This window comes from Parasteatoda tepidariorum, chromosome 7 (assembly GCF_982258835.1).
Source record: "Parasteatoda tepidariorum strain Cologne lab strain chromosome 7, Ptep-v5.0, whole genome shotgun sequence".
Taxonomy (NCBI): Eukaryota; Metazoa; Arthropoda; class Arachnida; order Araneae; family Theridiidae; genus Parasteatoda; species Parasteatoda tepidariorum.
In genome coordinates this window covers 3,017,597-3,024,505 of record NC_141761.1, presented here as the reverse complement: position 1 = coordinate 3,024,505, position 6,909 = coordinate 3,017,597, and the positions used below count along the sequence as shown (strand labels likewise).

The 6,909-nt window shown below is 26.7% G+C and overlaps 1 protein-coding gene across 21 annotated transcripts in view; it reads left to right on the top strand.

Annotated features, from left to right (window-relative positions):
- The first annotated feature begins 274 nt into the window (after positions 1-274).
- The window catches only part of LOC122273057 (uncharacterized), a 40,661-nt gene continuing 34,026 nt past the window's right edge, over positions 275-6,909 (top strand). For 14 of the 21 annotated variants that reach the window (XM_087167070.1, XM_087167067.1, XM_087167066.1 and 11 more), the window contains exons 1-5: positions 275-479; positions 1,806-1,942; positions 2,953-3,048; positions 3,400-3,640; positions 5,096-5,185. The gene's annotated coding sequence lies outside the window, so the exon portion shown is untranslated. Of the gene's footprint in view, positions 480-1,805; positions 1,943-2,952; positions 3,049-3,126; positions 3,641-5,095; positions 5,186-6,909 lie in introns of those variants that run through there. The other 7 variants (XM_087167069.1, XM_087167064.1, XM_087167068.1 and 4 more) reach the window with 5 other exon arrangements.

Below are 6,909 nucleotides of genomic sequence, written 5' to 3'. Positions count from 1 at the left end.
CCCTCTCCAAAAAGTCCAAACTGTGATGGCAAGTCTGAAAAACTTTCAATACATATTTTCTCTTCCGTTTTTAGTACTTCTCTATACCCAAGTCTTTTATTTTAGCCTTTCTAGTTAAAGGATTTCATTTACCAGGTTATGCTTCAAATCTCTGTCTACCATTCGCGTATTTTTCTTAAACAGTGAGAATGTCCCTTGAGGTTAAACAACGGGTGAGTAGATGCTTTAGGCATTTTAGTAAAATTTAAGATTAAAGAACTCATGTAACAGAAATAGAAGGTCAGAAACGTCGTAATCAAAACAAACTGAATGCAAATTTGGCAGAAAATTTAATTTTTTGTTTTTTCAATAAGCTTCGAGAAATGAGCTTAAAATTTTCTATTTTTATAAGTCTATGAAGAATGGACCTCATTTAAGAAATCTATCTTCTCTTGGGAATTCCTTTAAAGAACATTAAGCATGAAACTTTAATAATACAAGTATAGTTATTTTAAAAAAGGAATGTAAAAAAACTACATTTCCTGTTATTATATTAAATTGTAATTTATTTAAATTCAAATATGTTTATGTAGGAACAGATTGCTAAACAATTCTATTTGGCTATTTTTACTATCACCCATTTCATTCAATTTATTTCGGTTTTATTCATTTTTTTTCAATGTCCTGGAAAAAATAAGCTTTTGCCAGTAAATATTCCTAACCATTACCAATCCAAAATTTCTTGACAATCTGGAATAGAAAATTTTGTTTACTATATTTTCCCTTTGGTTTTTGAGCCCACATTTTTTGTTGAAAGTTTTTTGCTTTGGTAAATTCTTTTACCCTTTATAGTTGAAACCATTAGTTTTGTCATATCTTGTATACTACTAACAGCTATGTTATTGATTAAATTGTTCTCAGTTAAAAATTCTTGCAAATAAAAGTTTATTCAGCTAACTTTATTTTTGTTGAAAGAGACAAATTTTTGAATTTTTAAAACTAAGTTTTATTTGCTAAGTTGAATAATTGAAGTTTATTATTTTTGTGAAATATGACTAATTTATTGATCTATGCCAATAATACTTACTTTTTTGATGATGCTACTGAAATTATACATAGTTTTTTTTATTTTTTAAAAAATTTCTGAAAAATATATGTTGTATAAAATAATTTTTTGATAATCTAATTTACAACATCAGATTACTGTGTTTTATACAATCTACCTCTCTTTTTTAGTAATTTATTGAATAGCACCCTTCTGTGTTTTTCACATTTTTTAATAATTATGAAGCAACAATACTGTGAATTCTGTTTTTTATTTAATTACGTAAACCAAGTTGAAAGATTAGATGAAATAATGATAGGTGGATAGTTGAAAACCCTTAGAATGTAGTAATCATTGATAAGAAAAGGACAGTAGAAAAAAGTGAATTTTTATTTCTGTCTAAAAATACCCTTGAAGAACATTTTCTTTTTTTTTGGGGGGGGGACACTTTTTTTTTAGATTTAGGTAAAATATACAAAAATTATTTAAAGAAATTATGCCAGAAGAATGAGATAGTTTTGATGTAATAAACGTGTGTTCAGTTATATATTAAGATTATTTTATAGGTAAATAAACCCTTGATGTACTTATTACAGTTTAGGAAATTTTAGATATTGACTTACTGACATCTTGGTAGACACTCATTAAGAATTGTATCATTAAGAATTAATCTTCTCTATTATGGAATTATAGAAAAATTATATGATTATAGTCGTTACACGTTTATAGTCACTGTCCACTGCAATAAAGTTTCTCATTCAAACTTTTTATTCTTTCACAGGAATGGACACCAGATGAATATATACCAAATTTTTTTTTACAATCTCAGAAAGCTCTCGGGTATCTGAACGACTTCATCACTGGATTGATTTAACTCTTGGTTATAAATGGTCTCTTAAACAAATGGATTTGTTTTTGGTGTGTTGAAAATCGTATTCATTTTCTGTACTGTGATTTTTAATTAGCTTTTAGACTTATCACTATCAATATAGATTAGTTTTTCAGGTAAAAATTAAAATAAATAATGTGAGAGAACTAATTTTTTTTATTTCTTATTAATTAAATTATTTATTAATAATTTAAAATTTAAATTATTCTGGTTTTAATTTAGGTGGGGGAAAAAAACGAACATGGAAACGTCAACTTAATTTTTTTTTTTTAAATCTAATATTATGGCAGATATTCTTGCATTTTGTAGGGGGGAAATACACTAATAATTTCCTTTTAAGCAATTTTGTTAATTCTCATCACATTAAAATAAAATCATAAAAAAGTTGTGAAATCCATAGCAGTAACTACCGGGGGAAAAAAAGATTGAAGCGAAATCACGAGAATCGGTTTCTTCGAAAAAAGGTTACTAAATGCGTGTTTTCATTTCAAGATTCAGTTGCTGTAATAAATAATATCAAATTAGTAATATAGGATTTTAAAAACTATGTGAAATCAAAAGTAATAACTAAATAAAAAAATTTCTGGAATGAAAATTTCTGCTGAGAGGAAAACCAAAATTATTTACTTCCTAACAGAAAAATCTTTTTTCAAGAACTTGGTATTGTTCTGTGACAATGTTGCCACAGGGGAGAAAAATATCACCCATTAGTATATTTTTAAAATATGTCACATATATTAAAATACAATCTAGTTAATTCCTACCTGAAAGATTACGTATCTTATGAAACTGAAGGTTTACTTTAAGTTTAAATCATTTAAGCTAGTGTATTTTATTTTTCTTGGCGGAAGAGCTTTTAAAAATCAAAATCAGGTTTAAAATGCTTATAATTAGAGATAGGTTACTTTAATATTTCTAAAATGATTTTCATCCTATGTAATTATTTAGAATTAAAACTTACTATTTATTCCACTTGACATTTTTTTTCTTTTTATACTATGATATAAAACTTATTTAGCATTACTATTTTTATTTCCAGGGAATGTATGAAAAAATATTTGAGAGAAAGGGGTGATATGGTGCTTGTTATCCTGCATGCTAATGTTGCTCAAAAATCATATGGCAGTGAAAAAAGGTAAAAATTTTATTTTTTTCTTTTATAAATTAAAATTATAGTTAAACCTGTATATCATGAACTTCAATTACATTTTTTTTCTAACGGTGAAGGGGGGGGGGGGGAGACTCCTTTTGATAGCCAAATATTTTATTTCACAAAATATTTATAAAAGGTTCTTATTTTTTGTTGAAAAATTTGGTTATGTCAGAAAATTTGGCTATGTCAGAAGTAACTGTTTTTTGAGGCAAATATGTGCTTTTTAAAATTTAAAAGGCCAACACAGTTATTATTTTGGGGAAAATGTTAAACAAATTACCGTCTTCATTCATTAACATATTTTTTTGCTTTCTCTTTGAATTTGTAATGTAGATGTATGACTGTAATTTTATTGCTTTTAAAACTGCTGACGTACAAAATCATGCATTTTGGTTTTTTTTGCCCTCCCCCATCTGTCTATCTACTTGGAGATGGTTGGAGGAAAAAACAGGAGCAAATAGTTCGAGATGGTGAAAGTGAGCAAGGCTCTCAATTATGCGCTTTCATTGGGATTGGAAATTCTGATCAAGAAATGCAACAGTTAGATTTCAATGGCAAAGCAAGTACTCATTATGTAAAAACTTGAGTCTTTTTATTTATTGATTTACTTTTCTTTTTTAATGTATATTTTATAAAATTTACATCATGCTGCTTTTCATTTTTCTTAAATTTAAGTGAAATTTTTAAAACAAATAGAATGTTGGCACAACTTTTATCAGAACTTTTTAATGTTATTATTGAAGTTATAGTTTATTTAAATTAAATGTACTTGAAATATTTGTAATTATTTAAATCAGTGTTTCCCAAACTTATAACTTTTGTGTACCTTTTTTAAATTTCTCGTTACGCTGTCTACCACTGATAAAAAAATGAATGGATTTTTTTACTTTAAAAAAATGGCACTAAAGTTAAAAATCACATCTGGCTGTTGATACCACTAATTAAACTGCAAAAAATAGTCAATAGAAAAATACTTAATCATAAAGTTTCATGGCTAGTTTTATTTTGAAATAAAATTGTTTGAAATTTTCGTTTGTTGCAAGATATTTTGCGTAAGAACGTGTACCCCAGGGGTGAAAGTGAGACGGAAAAGAGGAAAGGCTGGTAGAGAAACCATTTAAGTTATTGCTAGTTTTCGACAGGAGTTTACTTTAAAACTATTCAACAATTTCTTCTTTATCTTGGAAAAGAAGCAGTTTTACTTATATCTTAAATAGAAAAAATATTGATAGTTACAGATATTTTATTTTTCTCGAAAAAATGCTAAAATAAAATGTCTTTCGTTGCAGTTTTTGCTCTTTTCCGTCTTACTATATAAGGGCTTTCAGCCTTTGTGTACCCCCGATGAACTGTTCCCGCACCCCTGGAGGTACGCATACCAAACTTTGGGAAACACTGATTTAAATTTTCAATTAGTTGTTTTTATTTTAAAATATTTCTGTAGCTTTATGAAACAAAATTGAAAAAGTAGAATCATGTTGAATTAATTAAAATAAAATACTTTTGATTGTTAACTTTGTCATCTGGCTGCAAAAATTTCATATCCTTGCTGACATTAGGGCGGAATTCAGCTAAATTTTCGCAATTACAATGGCTCACTCAAGCCAATCAGAAACCTGTAATTTTGTAAACATATCGCATTTTGCTATACGCAAAAATACAGGCTTTTGATTGACAGAATTTTTCCACCGTATTTGCAAAAATTTAACTGAATTCCGCACTAGAAAGCCATGAATTTACAAAATATAGATTTTTCTTTTGTGTTCATATGATAGATTTATGAAGGAGTTAACATAAAACTGGCTGATTCTACACTGTACACATATTTTGTTAAAAAAAAGTTCATTAATGAAGGAAACCTAAAATAAAGTTTTAATTCGGCTTAGGGAGCCCCTCTGATGTGGGGACCGGGGCAACTGCCCCTCATGCCCCTGCCTTTGTCAGTCTTTGACTGAGTAATGCTGTTATTTTTCCACTAAATAAATAACAATAACTAATTTCATTCACTTTAAATATTTTTCTTTTTCAGAATTATTCATTATGAACAAAGAATTCGAACTTTATTCTACAAAAAAATAAATTGCAAGAAAGAGTGAGTGACTCAAAAGCAAAAATAGAGGTATTTTCTTATTATAATTTATTGTCAAAAAATGAAAAATTTGTATTTAAAATTATTCCCATCATTTTTACAATGGTTTTATTTTTTTTTAAAAAAACGTTTTTCTAATTTTAGTGTTCAAAGTTATTTTTTTTAATGATAAGGATATTTTTTTTCCATTTGAAGTTATAAAAAAAATTCTTCAACATTAAATATTTTATATTAGGTCATTAACAATACATCTTTTTTATAAAAATATACATAACTTTAATTTTTATACTTGTTGGTGGAATAAGTGAGCATCAGATATAATTCTAATTTTATTCTCAATATTCATTTTTTATGATGTTTAAATTTTCTCATTCAAACCCTGCTTTGGAATAGATATTTTTTAGAATCAGGGCTGATTGTGTTCCGGAAAAAATCTGGATTTCCGGATTTTTCGTTGACAGTGATCCGGAAGTTTCCGGAGATCGAAGGTCCAGACGTTTAAAAAAATCATTGATCACAGAAGTTTCCGGAATTCAAATTTTCAAAGGTGGAACTTAAAAACACAGTTTATTTTAATTGTTGGTAAGGGAGAACCAGAGGGATACTTTATAAGCTTATTTTCATAATTAATATTCATTTTTAATCAGTAAATAGTTGTTATAATCATTAATTTAAAAAAGAAAGACATATTTGTAAATTTTAATTACTTCTCCATGTCATCATAAGTATGTGTAAATGATATAGGTATGTGAAAATTTTTAAATTTATTTTAAGTGAACTAAGAAATATTGATAAAAAGGAAAAATTTTCTAATTTTTCAATTTAAACTGGGTTTTTTTTTAAACCCAGGAAATTTTCCGGAATTTTGACTTGGGCTCACAATCACCCCTGTAGAATGTAACTAAAAGAAAAATTAGATTCAGATTTTCATAGACATAATATGTCTTTATATAAAGTTCTAGCATAAGGTTCATAAGGAGGAAACTAATTACTATGAAGTTTTTTCAACATTATATCTTATAAAGTTTCATCATAAGGTTTTGATCAATAACAAATAGTCTGTTATAAATTTTCAATTCATGTTTACCAAACTCAAAAATTTGTTAAAAGGTAAGTGGAATATGGTATTATATCTCACTTTGAGCTACCTTCTTAACTTTTATATGTCACTTTGAACATTAGAAAGCCAGAAAATCTATCTTTTTCACGAATTTCAAAAAGGTCACTGTTTTCTCTGCATCATGTAATGTTAGGTTCTATACAAAATAATATTATTTAGAGTTTGCTGTAATATTTTGCATAAGTTTTTATGCTATCTAATTTTATGTTTTCTGTTATTATCTTGCATTAATTAATATTTTTGGAATAAACAAGAGGATGATTTGGATGGTAGTATAATATTTAAGCAATATAAATTTACTTAATTTTCTGTATTGTTGTGAAACAGTAAAACATGGATCAGTAGCTTTGTCATTCACTCATTGTTTACTTAGCAGTACATACTAAATAATAATTAATTCTGCTATCGTCAGTTTTCTTCCTCTTCCTGCAAATTATACTTTGTGTCCAGCTGGTTTTTTGTGAATGATGAGATGGCATTGCATATTTCTTAGGTTTTAAAATTTCTTTAATTTCTTAAATTTAATTTTTTTAATCATTTTTAATTCAATTTTAATTAAATTCAACTAATTATTTCATTTTTATTATATTTTATATAAAGCTAATATAAATATTTTATTCTCTTCTTAACAATC